Below are 17392 nucleotides of genomic sequence, written 5' to 3' on the forward strand. Positions count from 1 at the left end.
GGAGGGATTGGGGGCAGGAGGAGAAGGGAATGACAGAGGATGAGATGGCTGGATGGCATCACTGACTTGATGGACATGAGTCTGAGTGAACTCCGGGAGTTGTTGATGGACAGGGAGGCCTGGCATGCTACGATTCATGGGGTCGCAAACAGTCGGACATGACTGAGTGACTGAAGTGAACTGAACTGAACTGAAGATTCCAAGCTTTTCTTTTTTTTTTCCTGTTTCTCAGCTGTTGGAAAAAAAAAAAGAAAAAAAACTTTAGTATATATACTACCAAAGAGACCTTCTAACTTTCACTCTTAGCCTTCAACTGGTGATTAATCAACCTCTACCTTGAATTTATTTTCTTTATTTAATACATCATAGCCCCTAGTAAGAACCATTCAGTCCCACTATCCTAATGATTAATTCTTACAAATAATTCCTTAAATACATGAGAGATAGCCCATCTTGGTTTTCCAAGGCTAAGATCTCAACAACTGAGATGCTAGTACATGCAAGGCACTAACAATGTTCCACAATCTACCAATGATGAAATTCTCATTGTCAGCCGGCTGGTAGCCAATTCTGCTCCAAATTTCCAACTTAACATCAATCTTCCTCAGGAATTATTGGCACCATCTGAGGTCAGGTTTCCCTAGAAATATTCTGAAGTTGAGATTTGTGGACAAAAGCTACCTCAGGAGTACCTCTGGGATCAACAGCAGAAGAGTAAAAGAATCAAGACTAGGCAGAGGGACATGCAGTCACCGCAAAGCCTTTGCCTGGTCCTGTGAAGAATTCTGGAGTTGGGGTAAACTTACAATGTCGCTTACTTAAAGCCAAGAAGCCAAGTCTTTACATCCCTGCATTGACTCATCATTGGATGTAAGCTGTTGCTTATCAAAGAGGTATAACCTTAAGCAAGTCAGTAGTCTTCTGAACAATGCAATTTCTAGAGAGAGACTCAGTTGAAATTTTACCAAGCCAACATTTCCTGAAACTGGAAGAATGAGTGTCTCAGTCCTGAGGTGGGCAGTGACATCTCTATGGTAACCACTGCATCCAGTATGCTCATTAAACAAACAAACAAACAAAAAATGGTTAACAGGCTTTAGTTAACTAGATAGAAGAGGTATTTCTGACGTGGTATGGATAGTTTCTTGGTATCTAGAAATATGTCTTTTTTAATACTTCGGGCTCAATCTTTAAAGACAATTTCCAGGCATGAACGACTCTGGGATAGTGCTAGGAAGGCCACGGGCTGCCCTCTCACCCTCCTGCATTAATTTTGTTGTTTACTGCATTCCAGAGAGTGCAATTAATCTGCGATGTTTTTTCAGCAACGTTTGAATACTGACTTTCCTAAGTAGCAGCTCAGAAACTTTTCTCTCTGAAGTGACCCAAAAGGCAGTAAAGGTAGCTTGAGAAATATATTCTGTACTGTTATGTCCCTGAGCATTTGCTATCATAAATAATATATGATAACATCTTCCACATTGTCTGTAAATTATTAAGTGGTGTGTGATGCTTCTGAATTTAAATAGTACTGCTAACTAGCTGCAATAAACTCTGCATTCATGCACACCCATGTGCGTTGTGTACACTCACACATACACTTCCATGATAACAGGTAGTCTCTGCAGTAGAAAACAATGTAATAGTAGTAGATGATAAGACTTTTAAAATGTCTAATTGTATCAAGAGAAACACTTTTTTAAAATATGAAATTTCTCTTAAATGGCACGTCACCATTTGTAATTTTATTGACATTTCTTGCGTGTTCAATGAAAATTAATGCCTATTTTCATTTTCTTTTAAGACACTCATATTTTCAACCACATTTGGTAAGCAAACATTATGTTTCATGGCAATTTTTTCAGTTCTGTCTTAGTGGGCCAGGTCACGGATAATTACAAATTGTTTTTGTTATTTTGTATCTTATACTTTCTCTTCTGTTGAGTCCACATTTTTCTCTCACTTCTGTCCCTTCATTCTCTTTTTCACAATACTTCTCCTATTTGTTCATTTGGTTTAATAGATTGAATGTCAGGTGAAAATATACAACACACTTGTATCACTGTGGTAAAATTATTTATTGTGTATAAGTATTTTTGTTAACACAAATATTTCATATACTTCATGGGTTATGCTCACCAAGTGCACCAGGCACAAGTTCTTTGAAATTCTAAAAAGTGAAAAATTTACTATTCAATAGCTGCCTTTCATTTCCACAAAATTGCTGAATTTAGATAAAAATTAATTACACTGTAATTCTGGAACACTGGAATATTTTCTCATCTGAGAGATTTTTTTTCTTTTTTCTTTTATGGCATCTGTTCAATGAAACAACAAGAAGCAGATCATTCAGGTTCCCTGATACAATGTCATCGTATAATGGTATCTGAGTTTCATATTTTTTCTCAGTTCCTCCAAATGCCTATACCCTTCCCTGGCAAATTATATGAATTATTATTTTATACATGTACCATGCCCAAGAGAGTATCACACCATACTCATCTGTTTTGCTTAAATTTCCTTCCTCTTCCTTTCTCCCTAAAGAAAAGTTAAGTAGTTTATGAGAATAATAGATGTCATCTCTTACAATCTGGAGACTAATTGTCCCTTTCTCTGTGTTTCTACAGCCATGTCTTGTGCTCCCTCAACTTGGCAGTTACTAGTTTTTATTGTATTATTTTTATTATCTTCATTTCTTCATGTGTCTGGCTTCAGCACAAGGAATGTGTTATTTCATCATCACATTTCTCATAGTATTTAGTGAAAACTGTTGGCAAATTGAGTTTTGTCTTTAAATGAGAGATGGATAGTAGATGGAAGTGGGAAACTCTGTTGAAATGATGCTTTTATCTCAAGAGATGCATGCTGTACAAGAAGAGTCTGGAGTGGTGGAGCACGTGGGAAAAGCTCTGTACCTGAAAATGAAAGTGAAGTCGTGTCCTACTCTTTGCAACCCCATGGACTGTAGCCTACCAGGCTCCTCTGTCCATGGGATTTTCCAGGCAAGAGTACTGGAGTGGGTTGCCATTTCCTTCTCCAGGGGATCTTCCTGACCCAGGGATCAAACCCAGGTCTCTTGCATTGCAGGCAGATGTTTTACCGTCTGAGCTACCAGGGAAGTCCCTGCTCTGTACCTGAGATTCATAGAAATCAGTTAGAGTGGTTTTTCCAATGTCCTCATGTTGCATAATGCTGGGGTTTGTGCCTGAGTTCTTTGACCTTCATTCTCTTTATCTGTTTATCATAAACAGGGACCCTAATCTTATCTTCCTGCTTCATGGACTCATGACTCAGAGTAACAATTATGAAATTATACTCACAAGTAAAGTTTATGAGAAGAAACTAGCACAGTGGCTCAGAGCACAGGCTTCAGAGACTCACCTGAGTTTATATCCATTCTCTGTGACCTGCCTAGGGAAATAACCCTGGGTAATTTTTATTAATCTTACTAAATTCTAATTTCTTCAAAGTACAAATAATATGCTCTTCATTTTTATATTGTTTTCATATTGTTCTAAGAATTAAATGAAACAATGCATGCAAGACACAAAAAGCACTTCTGTATGTACTAGCAAGAACATAGTAAGTGCTCAATAAATGATAATGGTGATTGTAGGGGGTGGTACTAAGGAGATGATGTTTCAGATGATATTTGGCTTCAAATAGAAAATATAGGAACACTTATTAGTGTCAGCAGCACCCTATTTACACAGTATCATGTAAAAAATATCCACATTTTATTAATAATGATGTTTATGAAAAAAACTTTCTTTTGCTTTAATTTCATTTTAATTAATTTTAAAATAAATTTAATAAAATTTAATAAATAAAAACCGTGTCTTTTTTCCTACCACTCGACATCCTTCCACCTATACCCATTATCATCCTTTCCAGACCCTTATTTTTTCATTATTCTGTTGTTCTAATTGATTTTATTTTAATTGATAGAATTTTATTAAATGCATGCATACTAAAAATAACAGTCATAAAGTATATCTTAACAAAGTTTAAAAGAATAATTAGGTGCATTTTCACAAAACTTGAAACATGATCAAATTTTCTTAACCGTTTTTGATTCAGAGTGAAACTACTGGCTTTCCACACATTATTTCTCTTCATATAAACACTGAGGTTCCATTTCTGAAGTGTTCTTCACAAATGATGTCTCTCCACTATCAGAGATTGATCTCAAATCAGAGAAACAGAATGGTATAAAATCATATTTCCTGTTTGTTTGATGGGGCTACCTGTTATTTACTCTTAATCATCCTGTATTTTTCACTAACATCAAAAATTGAATAGGATGTATTTTATTTCAATTTGCTTTTACATAGGACTCATAAACTCTGTTTTTTTCTTTATCCAATGTGAAGAAAATATTACATGTGAGGGAAATATCAGGTTGGTGAAATTCTTTATAGAAAGTAGATCACTTTATAATTTAGAGCCATGAATGTATAAAAACTCTTACCTTATTATTTTGTTTATTGGGATGAACTCGGAACTGATATTGATACCCATGGTATATTATAACTGTTACCAATGTTCAAAACTAGGCTGGTAAAGCAAAACTAAAAGTAAAGACTCCATACCTTATGTACTAAGCTTAGGGATTCCTATTCAGATAATGAACAGGTGAGAGGCCAGTGAATTGATACAGGGAAATTTAAGGCATAAAGTCAATAATTTTCTTGGGCTCCAAAATGTCACTACAGTGGATGGTGACTACAGCCATAAAATCAGAAGACACTAGCTCCTTAGAAGGAAAGTTGTGACCAACCTAGATAGCATACTGAAAAGCAGAGACATCACTTTGCCAACAAAGGTTTGTCTAGTCAAAGCTATGTTTTTTCTAGTAGTCATGTACAGATGTGATAATTGGACCATAAAGAAGGCTGAGCCCCAAAGAATTGATGCTTTTGAACTGTGTGTTGGAGAAGATATTTGAGAGTCCCTTGGACTGCAAGGTGATCAAACCAGTCAATCCCAAAGGGAATCAGTCCTGAATATTCAATACAATGACTGATGCTAAAGCTGAAACTCCAATACTTTGGCCACCTGATGTGAAAAACTGACTCATTGGAAAAGATCCTGTTCCTGGGAAACATTGAAGGGGAGGAGGGGCAACAGAGGATGAGATGGTTGGATGGCATCATTGACTCAACTGACATAAGTTTGAGCAAACTCCAGGAGATAGTGAAGGAGAGGGAAGCCTGAGTGCTGCAGTCCATGGGGGTCACAAAGAGTTGGGCAGGACTGAGTGGAAAAAAAATAAATCAACCTATTTGAGGAGGTAAATTGATATGAAATTTGTTTTTCAAAATCCTTAGCTAGGTGCTACATAGGTAATTATCATTTCTACATAAACTGTAATCATGAACAAAAATGTAAAAAACCTATCATGCCTTTCTCATCTGAATAATCTTAATTTAAATGGGTGTTGGTTTAGGATAATTATAGCCTTGTCCATACGTATTATCTCCAGTTTCTAGCTAAGCTTCTATATCATTTTTAGGTATGTTCATCTCCAAAGGAGAAGAAAATCAATATGAGCTTTCAGTGTGGAATAAACATTGTATTTTAGGTGGTACAATATTATTTGCGGCCTTTGACATATTTATATGACTATGTGGGAGTCATGTTTACATTTCATTTCCCAAGATATCCTTAAATTTCAACATGCATTAGAGTTCCTAAGGAAGTATCATATCAGTTTACCCATTACTTCCTAACAGTTCCCTTTAGACACATTCACTAGGCAGAACTTTATATTTATCTATATTTCCATAATTATATATTTAAAAAGTAAAGTTGAGTGCTTTCTACTGGGTGATGCATTTTAATATTAACTGAAGTAGGAGAAGGAAACCTGAGCTGGCATGAAAATGCACGGGGCCATTAGTGGGTTGGATGGAAAAGAAATTGTTTAAAATTAATGACATATTTGCTAGCTTATTTTTTCACTACATATTCAGCCATTGACTTAAGTGTCATAAATACAGCATCCATAGAAGTCAAAATAATACCTTATAACTCTTATAGTTTTCTCATTATTCAAGGATGGACATAAAAGGACAAGATCTACCACGTATTTACAATGTGTCTTATATTGTTTTAATAAATTAATTTTACTATATCATTTTCTGTTTAATTTGCAAATGGAGGCAGTTACTTGGACTTCTTTGCACTTACTTTTTTAGTAGTATAGAGTTCTTATTCCCTATTGCTCACTTTGCTTCTAAAGTAATTTGTGAGTAGACTGGACCTTTTTTCTGTCTTCTGTTACATCTTCTTCTACCTTTTGATTTGCACAGACAATTGCACAGGTAGAATTTAAATATGAGTACCTAAGAAAGTGAAAAAGTGAAAGTCTATCAGTTGTGTCTGACTCTTTGTGTCTGACTCTCTTCTGTCTTTTCCAGGACAGAATTCTGGAGTGGGTAGCTTTTCCCTTCTCTAGGGGATTTTCCCAACCAGAGTACCCAGGAAAGTGTTAACTGTACAGGCCTGGTTGCTCAAACCCTGTGCATTCCTTTGTTGTTGTTCAGTCACTAAGCCTTGTCTTACTCTTTCCAATCCCATGGACTGCATAATGCCAGGCTCTGCTGTCCACTATCTCCCAGAATTTGCTCAAGTTCAGGTCCACTGAGTTGGTGATGCTATCTAATCATCTCATTCTCTGCCACCCTCTTCTTCTTTTGCCTTCAGTCTTTCCCAGGATTAGGGTATTTTCCAATGAGTTAACTCTCTGGAAGTCTGTTTTTAGGGTTAGCAGTTGACTGTTTCCTGGGAATTAAGCTCTGGCAATATTCCATTTCATAAGACAAATTTTGCATGCCTGAGGCCTGTGGCCACAATTCACTTGTTATTCCAGATAGTGTATACTATTTAATAACAATATGATTTATCATGAACATCTGATTTTTCTCTGAGGGTCTGGAATTTGAATCACTGAAGCCAGTCACACAGTGCTGCATACGTATCTAACTGACCCTACGTTCTTGAGTAAAACATCTGATTGTGTAGAAAAGGCTGAAGTCCCTGGTTGGCAACATTTTTTGTATGTTGTCATACAACATACTTGTGGGGATTAAATGCAACCCATATGCTTCACTTGGAGGGGGGACTTGGATGTTTGCAACTGGTTTCCTCCAGAATTGGCCTCATGCATCTTTCCCCTTTTCTGATTTTAATGAATGTTCTTTTGCTCTAATAAACAGTGAACATGAATAAAACAACTTCTGAGTCTTTCTAGAAAACCATATAACTTGAAGGGTTTTTTGGGGACCCCAACATAGTAGGCTACTCCCCAGTTAACTATGGCAGTGAGAATACAATATGAGCATCACAGACCCTCAGTTTCTGGTTGCTAATCTTCTTTTGTGTCACCTATTCCCTTTCTCATTTTCTTATCTTGAATCAAAAATGCTTCTTCTTAGCCTCTTACTTTTCATTATTCTCTTCTCTTCTAGATGGAGAGAAATCAGTTAAGGCTACAGAAGAGAATTTTGAGAGGAAATAGACTGAAATCAATGAAATACCCCACATTGTTGCATGCTTAGTCACTCAGTCGTGTCAACTCTTTGTGACCCCATGGACTATAGCCCACCAGGCTCTTCTGTCCATGGGATTCTCCAGGTAGGCATACTAGAGTGGATAGCCATTTCCTTCTCCAGGGAATATTCCCAACACAGGGATCAAACCAGGGTTTCCTGCATTGCAGACAGATTCTTTACTGTCTTTTTAATAATCTCAACTTTTGTCCCTCAGTTCATCCTTGCCATCCTCTCTACTGACTCTTTATTTCCATCAAATCAAATTGAAACCTTTTTGCCTAGCTCTCAAGATAACAAAAATCTAGTTTGCTATCATCCCAATTGCCTTTTCTAGAACTATTTTTCAATTAGGAATTTTTCCCCTGAGTAAGCTTGATTTCACAGGTGGCTTCCATAAGCCAGATTTCCCAGGTGGCTCAGAGATAAAGAATCTGCCTGCCAATGCAGGAGACACAAAAGATACAGGTTTGATCCCTGAGTCAGGAATATCCCCTGGTAAAGGAAATGGTAACTCACTCCTATGTTCTTGCCTGGAAAATTCCATAGACAGAGGATCCTGGTGGGCTACAGTCCATGGAGTCACAAAGAGTGAGAAGTTACAGGAGCCTATTATACAGAGTGAAGTAAGCCAGAATGAAAAACACCAATACAGTATACTAATGCATATATATGGAATTTAGAAAGATGGTAACAATAACCCTGTATGCTGCTACTGCTGCTAAGTCACTTTAGTCGTGTCCGACTCTGTGAGACCCCATAGACAGCAGCCCACCAGGCTCCCCCGTCCCTGGGATTCTCCAGGCAAAAACACTGGAGTGGGTTGCCATTTCCTTCTCCAATGCATGAAAGTGAAAAGTGAAGGTGAAGTCGCTCAGTCGTGTCCGACCCTCAGCAACTCCATGGACTGCAGCCTTTCAGGCTCCTCAATCCATGGAATATTCCAGGCAAGAGTACTGGAGTGGGGTGCCATTGCCTTCTCCGAATAACCCTGTATACGAGACAGCAAAAGAGACTCAGATGTATAGAACAGTCTTTTGGACTCTGTGGGAGAGGGAGAGGGTGGGATGATTTGGGAGAATGGCATTGAAACATGTATAATATCATATAGGAAACGAGTCGCCAGTCCAGGTTCGATGCACGGTACTGGATGCTTGGGGCTGGTGCACTGGGACAACCCAGAGGGATGGTACGGGGAGGGAGGAGGGAGGAGGGTTCAAGATGGGGAACACGTGTATACCTGTGTCGGATTCATGTTGATATATGGAAAAACCAATACAATATTGTAAAGTTAAAAAATTAAAAAAAAAAGGAAAATAAATAAAATAAATAACCAAAGAAAAAAAGAAGTTACTGAGCACATAAGCTTGGTCTGTCCACTTTTCCATTCCCAGACTACATTAATTAATTTACTCAATTACACACTCAACTAGTCTCCTAATGAAAGTCCATTTATTAGGTAACACCTATGTGCTATACATTGTAAGTATATAAATGAAAAGACAGATATCTTTTCTGCTTTTTATGGAATTTAGAGGCACTTAATGAACACATAAATATTTAACTCCTTACAATTGTAGAATTCTTTAAAAATAAGAACAACCTTTCTTAAACTTCTTTATCTTAAGTAAGTATTATATACTTACATGTATATTTTTTCCAAACAATCAACATCCTTTCACCTACACCCATGCAATTACCAGCTCTTGATAGATATGATATTTGAAATTATTCTAAGAAATGCCAGAAAATTCAGACACTTCTGGGCAATGTAATTTACAGTGAGCTCTCATAAATTTGCCAATTTGGGGAATAAAGTAAAAGTCTTTTAAAGAAGCACAGGTATCTTTTAAGACATCTTATTCACTGTGGGGTATCTCCTCTCAATTTTCTCCCACATCACATTTAGCAACAGGCTGGAAAAGGCTCCCACCAATGACCCTCTTAGAAATAGTACATGTCTTGCTCCATGTGTATTTACTAAAGCAATTAAAAACATTTTTTTGTGATTGTTTTTTATTGCATACTTGAAACAAAGTACCCTTTGTATTGTTTTACTGTTTGTGTTTATAGTTTTGTCCTTATATTTAATAACATCTTACTTTTGTATAAGATCAAAATTATTAAATATGTATGATTCCCCAATTCAAATTCTGCTAAACACACACACACACAAATATAATCTGGTTAAACAATTCTTCTTTGATGTCCATTTAAATAGAGTCAATATAGCTGTTGCATCATATGCCTCATTTGCTCCCCAAAATTTGTTATATTTTACATATTCCAGGAATTATAACATTGGCAAGACTTTGATATTTGGCAAGCTTTCTGTGGAGTTTAATTTTCTGTGGAACACGTAGAGCCGGTTGAAGTAGGATAAATTTAAAATTCAGATTAGGACCCACACTCCTAATATGTGAATACTATAGAGAACCTCAAAGTTGTTTAAATACAATATCCAAAACAGCAATATAGTCAAGAGGGACTTCCCTAATGACTCAGTGGTAAAGAATTCACCTGCCAATGCAGGAGATGCAGTTTCAATCCCTGGGTGGGGAAGGTTCCCTGAAGAAAGAAATGAAAACCCACTCTAATATTTTTGCCTGGGAAATCCCATGGACAGAGGAGCCTGGTGGGCTACAGCCCATGAGGTTGCAAAACAGTCAGACACGACTTAGTGACTGACTGATAAAGGGAAAAAAGACAATTTTTTTTCCCTATATTCCTTCATCTTAGTCACATTAGATGTTTTTTCTTAAGCTCTGAGTTGTTAAGGCAGCAATGTATTTATTCTAAGACTAACTTTCTTTAAGCCCAGGGCTAATGATTACACAACAAAACAACTCATCTTGCTCAAGGGTATGTTTCTTCTTAAATTCTGTACTAATGATTATATAACAACCATGTATCTTGCTGAAGGACTGGTTTATCCTTTTTAACAGGAACCTTCTGACTAATCTTGTTATCTTGAGATGTATATTGTGGAAGTTGGTCTGGTAAGACCTTTCTATTGTGAATAACCAACTGAAAAAGTGTATAAGGCCTTGATAAGGCTAACAGGTAGGGCACTCTCTGTCCCCTTCTGATGTCATATGTCAGAAGATTTTACTATCCCTTTTAAGTTCAGTTCAGTCATTCAGTCAGGTCTGACACTTTGTGACCCCACGGACTGCAGCATGTCAGGCTTCCCTGTCCATCACCAACACCCAGAGCTTGCTTAAACTCATGCCCATCGAGTCGGTGATGCCATCTAACCATCTCACCCTCAGACATCCCCTTCTCCTCCTGCTTTCAATCTTTCCAAGCATCAGGGTCTTTTCCAGTGAGTCAATTCTTTGCATCAGGTGGCCAAAGTACTGAAGTTTCAGCTTCAAAATAATTCCTCCAATGAATATTCAGGACTGATTTCCTTTGGGATTGACTGGTTGGATCTCCTTGCAGTCCAAGGAATGCTCCAGAGTCTTCTCCAACACCACAGTTCAAAAGCATCAATTCCTCAGTGCTCAGCTTTCTTTATAGTCCAACTCTCACATCCATACATGACTACTGGAAAAACCATAGCTTTCAGTAGACAGATGTTTGTTGGCAAAGTAATGTCTTTGCTTTTTAATATGTTGTCTATGTTGGTCATACCTTTTCTTCCAAGGGGTATGTGTCTTTTTCATGGCTGCTGTCACCATCTGCAGTGATTTTGGAGCTCCCCAAAAATAAAGTCAGCCACTGTTTCCATTGTTTCCCTATCTATTTGCCATGAAGTGATGGGACGGGATGCCATGATCTTAGTTTTCTGAATGTTGAGCTTTAAGCCAACTTTTCCACCCTCCTCTTTCACTTTCATCAAGAGGCTCTTTAGTCCTTCACTTTCTCCCGTAAGGGTAGTATCATCTGCATATCTGAAGTTATTGATATTTCAATCCGATGTTGAAATATTGGGATATTTCAATTCAATCTGGGCTTCATCCAGCCTAGCATTTCTCGTGATGTACTCTGAATATAAGTTAAACAAGCAGGGTGACAATATACAGCCTGGACGTACTCCTTTCCCTATTTGGAACCAGTCTGTTGTTCCATGTCCAGTTATAACTGTTGCTTCCTGACCTGCATACAGATTTCTCAAGAGGCAGGTCAGGTGAACTGATATTCCCATCTCTTGAAGAATTTTCCAGTTTGTGGTGATCTACCCAATCAAATGCTTTGGTGTAGTCAGTAAAGCAGAAATAGTTGTTTTTCTGGAAGTCTGTTGCTTTTTCAATAGTCCAACGGATGCTGACAATTTGACCTCTGGTTCCTCTGCCTTTTCTAAAACCAGTTTGAACATCTGAAATTTCACAGTTCATGTACTGTTGAAGTCTGGCTTGGAGAATTTTGAGCATTACTTTATTAGCATGTGAGATGAGTGCAATTGAATGGTAGTTTGAGCATTCTTTGCCATTGCCTTTCTTTTTCTTTTTTTTAATAAATAGATCAAAGCCTCTAACTCTGGTCTCACTAATTTTTGCTTTGCAAATCACTACCTTTTTTTGAGGGTGGGGGTCTTTTATTTTTCATAAAGACATAGTTCCATCTTTTTATTTCTTATACTAATTATCCATTGATGTGCATATCTAGCTTTGCTATAGGAGTATTGACTAAAGAAGCTGTTATCAATTTCTTATAGAATTTTCTCAGTGCATTGAACAACTGTATCAGTAAATATTCATGGGGTGACTATTTAAATTCTGAAAGAAATAATACAAATAAGGTTTTTCCTGTGGTCATGTATGGATGTGAGAGTTGGACTGTGAAGAAGGCTGAACGCTGAAGAATTGATGCTTTTGAACTGTGGTGTTGGAGAAGACTCTTGAGAGTCCCTTGGACTGCAAGGAGATCCAACCAGTCCATTCTGAAGGAGATCAGCCCTGGGATTTCTTTGGAAGGAATGATGCTAAAGCTGAAACTCCAGTACTTTGGCCACCTCATGCAAAGAGTGGACTCATTGGAAAAGACTCTGATGCTGGGAGGGATTGGAGGCAGGAGGAGAAGGGGACGACAGAGGATGAGATGGCTGGATGGCATCACTGACTCAATGGATGTGAGTCTGAGTGAACTCCGGGAGTTGATGATGGACAGGGAGGCCTGGTGTGCTGTGATTCATGGGGTCGCAAAGAGTTGGACATGACTGAGCGACTGATCTGATCTCTATACATAATTTGAGATGGCTTAAAGAAACAGACAATAGCTTTAGAAGACAGGAATAAAAGAGTAGTTTATAAATTGCTAATAGATAAAAGAAACTCTACTTATAAGTTTCCTAGCTACTCAAGTAAGAACAATGTAGTTAATGGATTTTCTTTAATAAATTGATTCTAAGGTATAATATTTACTCATATGCATATAATACAGTTGTTAAGGACTTAGGTTTGGAGTCAGATAACTTGTTTCCAAAGCAAAATGTCAATCACTCCTTAATTCAGGGATTTTAGGAAGCTACTAAATATATGTAACCTGCAGTGAGGTATCCAAACGGGAAATATAATAATATACTTTGAGGATAAAATGAGAAGATGAATGTAAAAAACTATACCCATCACCTAAATAACTCAATAAAGATTAAGTACTTAAAAAAATCACATAGAATCAACCTTAATAAAAGTACTTAACATGTAAAAATCTTTTAATTATTATCTCTTTAACCTTCCACAACCACACTATAAAGGATTTACTATTAAGGAGTCAAAATAACCTATAGAAGCCCTGTGGATAATACTTGCCAAGGCTGGTCACTAAACTTGGGCTTCAAAGCTTATTCTTAACTCCTCTGCTCAGTTTATCTTTCATACATGGGCAATAAAATAGCACATCCATCAATTCCTAGTTTTTATTAGTACCCATTTAGAGATATATGGCTCAGACAGTAAAGCGTCTGCCTACAATGTGGGAGACCTGGGTTCGATCCCTGGGTTGGGAAGTTGCCCTGGAGAAGGAAATGGCAACACACTCCAGTATTCTTGCCTAGAAAATCCCATGGATGGAGGAGCGCAGTTGGCTACAGTCCATGGGGTCGCAAAGAGTGGAACACAATGAGTGACTTCACTTCACACTTCACTTCAGAGACATATATCAGAGAAGGAAATGGCAACCCACTCCAGTTTCTTGCCTGGAAAATCCCATGGATGGAGGAACCTGACAGGCTATAGGCCATAGTGTATCAAAGAGTTGGACATGACTGAGTGACATCACTTCACTTCACTTCACTTCAGAGACATATATGAGAATTGATGCTTTTGAACTGTGGTGTTGGAGAAAACTCTTGAGAGTCCCTTGGACTGCAAGATCAATCCTAAAGGAAATCAGTCCTGAATATTCATTGGAAGGACTGATGCTGAAGCTCCAATACTTTGGCCACCTGATGCGAAGAACTAACTCTTTGGAAAAGACCCTGATTCTGGGAAAGATTGAAGGCAGGAGGAGAAGGAGATGACAGGATGAGATGATTGGATGACATCACTGACTCAATGGACACGAATTTGAGCTGGCTCTGGGAGTTGGTGATGGACAGGGAGCCCTGGGATGTTGCAGCCTATGGGGTCACAAAGAGTTGGACACAACTGAGTGACTGAACTAACTAATTGGAGATGTATACATTTCTATTTACCATGCTAAACTTACATTTAGTGTTCATTTCTGGCCAATTTAACTGCCACAAAACTAATGCTGACAGTAGTTAGGTAACAGTCTACTACATGTTTTATGATGGTTTCTAATCACTTTGTGAAGAGCCAAAGTGGAAGGAAACCTACTTGCAAATGATAGAATTTGGTGAGAGATTATGCTTAGTTATGTAAAGCACAACTATTGTTTTCAGAACATGCTGAGATTTGTTGCTTTGATGTACAGAAATCAAGAGTGACCATAGTGGACCAAGATCAGGTTTTAGGATTAGCTGGTCAATTATTATTGATTGACTGGAATCTCACCTGTAGTATTTCTCAGAGATAGAAACTGGCCTTTTCATATTGCCAAGTCTCAAGTTTTGCACATGCTAAATACACTATCACTTCACAAACTCCTTTAAAAAAAAAAAGATTGAAAAATAAAAGATGTAATCTGGTACTATCTGCCCTTGTGATGGGCAAAGTTAATCAACTAATGAGACTCAATAGAAAATTATTTTAAGAATTATTTTTGGGGTTCTTATTACATGAAATCAAGAAAACAATTTTTGCTTTACCTATATATACATGCATATATACAGGTAAAGCACAATTTGTTATATATACACATGAAAGTGAAAGTGTTAGACATTCAGTTTCATCAGAGTTTTTGTGACTCATTGGACTATAGCCTGCCAGGCTTCTTGGTCCATGGGATTCTTCAGGCAAGAATCCTGGAGTAGGTGGCCATTCCCTTCTCCAGGGGATCTTCCTTACCCAGGTATCAAACCCAAATCTCCTGCCTTGCAAGCAGATTCTTTACAGTCTGAGTCACCAGGGAAATGTATAAATTATACTTTTGTATGTATATATATATTATATATATATATTTATATATATATATATATATATATATATATATATATATATATATATATATTATATTCCCTGGTAGCTCAGATGGTAAAGAATCTGCCTGCAATGCAGAAGACTCAGATTCAATCCCTGGGTTAGGAAAATCTCCTGGAGGAGGAAATGGCAACCTACTCAAGTATGTTTGCTTGGAGAATCCCATGGAGGAGCCTGGTGGCTATGGTCCATAGGGTCACCAAGAGTTGAACATGACTGAGTGACTGGGCACACATATTTATGTATATATACATATATATGTAATACTTTTCTACTTATTGGTGGTATACAAAGGCTTATACTAAACTTAGTGCATTTGGATATAAATTAAGCAAGATTTAAAATTTAAGGTGCTTGTAGTCTTGTAAGAGATAAATAGAATAAAAAACAATACCAGTGTAATAAGTCCAGGGATAGGGCACTCATATTCTGCATAGGCAGTGGTATAGATAGGTCTTATAATCATGTAAGTGTAGCAAAAGATAATGATACATTTTGGTGAAAATGATAGAAAGGTAATAGAGGAATTATGACAAAGAAGGGCACTCAGTCCAAAGGAGAAGTTTGAAGAATGGAAGTACTTCAAAGAATGCTAAAGAACTCTTCCTGGCTGAGAGAGAAGTATTCAAGCTCATAGCAACCATTTATGTTGCAAACATTTATGTCACTGCAAAGATTTATGTTGCTGATCCAATGCATTTTTTTTCCAGGATCTTATTCAAAGTTTGGGACAATTTCTGATGAGCTCACAAACTTCCAATTTTTTTTTTTTCTAATTCTAATAGGGTATCTCAATGCAAGTGTGCAATGTAAACCTACCCTGCTTCAATTTAATACAATGAATGTACTGGTAATAAATAGTTTAAACCTCCCCCAACACCATTTAGCACATCAGATTATTAGAGGCATGGGTGACACTACCACAAAGAGAGCACATGAGTGAAACGGTCAAGGACAGAGATAGACATGGGAAGTGGTTTATTTGTGTTGTTTTTCTGAAATTAAAACCTGCATACTCTCTAAGCAGCTTTTATTTTTAATTTAGGGTCTAGTGTTCACTTTGCAAGTTATTCTATACATCTATAAGTTGTTTTTCTCTGTCATGCTCACTAATATAATGCTTTTACAAGAATAGTTGTGGAAACATGCAGTTCTCAGGTGCAATGACATCTCCCTATGCTGGATCTTACATAGAAAGAGCATATAATTACTCTTATTCTGGTGTAAATGTTAAAATGATGCACAGTAAATGACTTGACCTGACAAACTCCCCTGTGGAGATCCACTCCTCAGAGTACTCATTAGCTGTGCAGACTTCTGCAATATTTTAGCTCCTTCTCTTTCTGAATAGCAGCTCTCCTAGGATTCAACTATTTTGTTTTCACTCTTAAATTGCTTTAACAAGATTTGTAGATGATAACTATTGAGAGTACAGCCCATTGAGCAAGTAGAGGCTTACAGTGTTAACTTACTGGTTCTCCAAGACTGAGGCATGACATGTACTATTGTAACTAAGACACTGAAAGTTTCCTCCCTAGAACTTTTCTCATCCTTGAGAGAAACTGTCTTTCTATTCATCTCATTCACTTATTGTTTTTATTCATTATCCTGATTTCTCTCAACAATAAATATCTGCTATATATTTCTTCTCTACTATTAGTCATATCACTAAACAGAATGTTTTAAATGATCCTCTTTATTACATTTTGACCTCATATTTACTGGAGTTTATGCCAATACTTGTAGGCATTTAAAGGTGATACATTACAGGGAGTATAAGCACTTTTAATCTAATATTAAAGGTGATGTTAAAGGTGATAGAGCATGACTTTGTTACAAATCAGGTGAAGTAAGCAGAATAAAATGTGAATTATAAATCATCTCTTCTTTAGAATAAATAGGATATACTTTAAAAATCCTTCATATTTTAGGGGGCCAGACAACATCAAATATACAAATGTTGTTTCTGGCCTTTCATTGCTAAGTTAACAAGTTGCACATTCCAGAGATTCAAAAATAAATGAAATACAAAAGGCTCCAGAAACAAGAATTCTCAAATAAAAGGAGATAATGAACTAAAAAATCAATGTCTCCATCTACTAAAAGCCCCATAAGTGGCCCACATATGTCCTTAATCATTTAACAGCTCATTCAAGGAACACCAGACCTTGGATTTGAGGAAGGAATTTAAGGTGTACTACTAATATTTTCTAACTCCTATGTAAAAACTTGACTGCACCATCACAATATGCCTCCAGAATATTTAGAAGATCCTTCAGTAGTTGAGTGATTATA

This window comes from Bos grunniens, chromosome 11 (genome assembly GCF_055505025.1).
Source record: "Bos grunniens cultivar Pamir isolate PY7600 chromosome 11, Bosgru_T2T1.0, whole genome shotgun sequence".
Taxonomy (NCBI): Eukaryota; Metazoa; Chordata; class Mammalia; order Artiodactyla; family Bovidae; genus Bos; species Bos grunniens.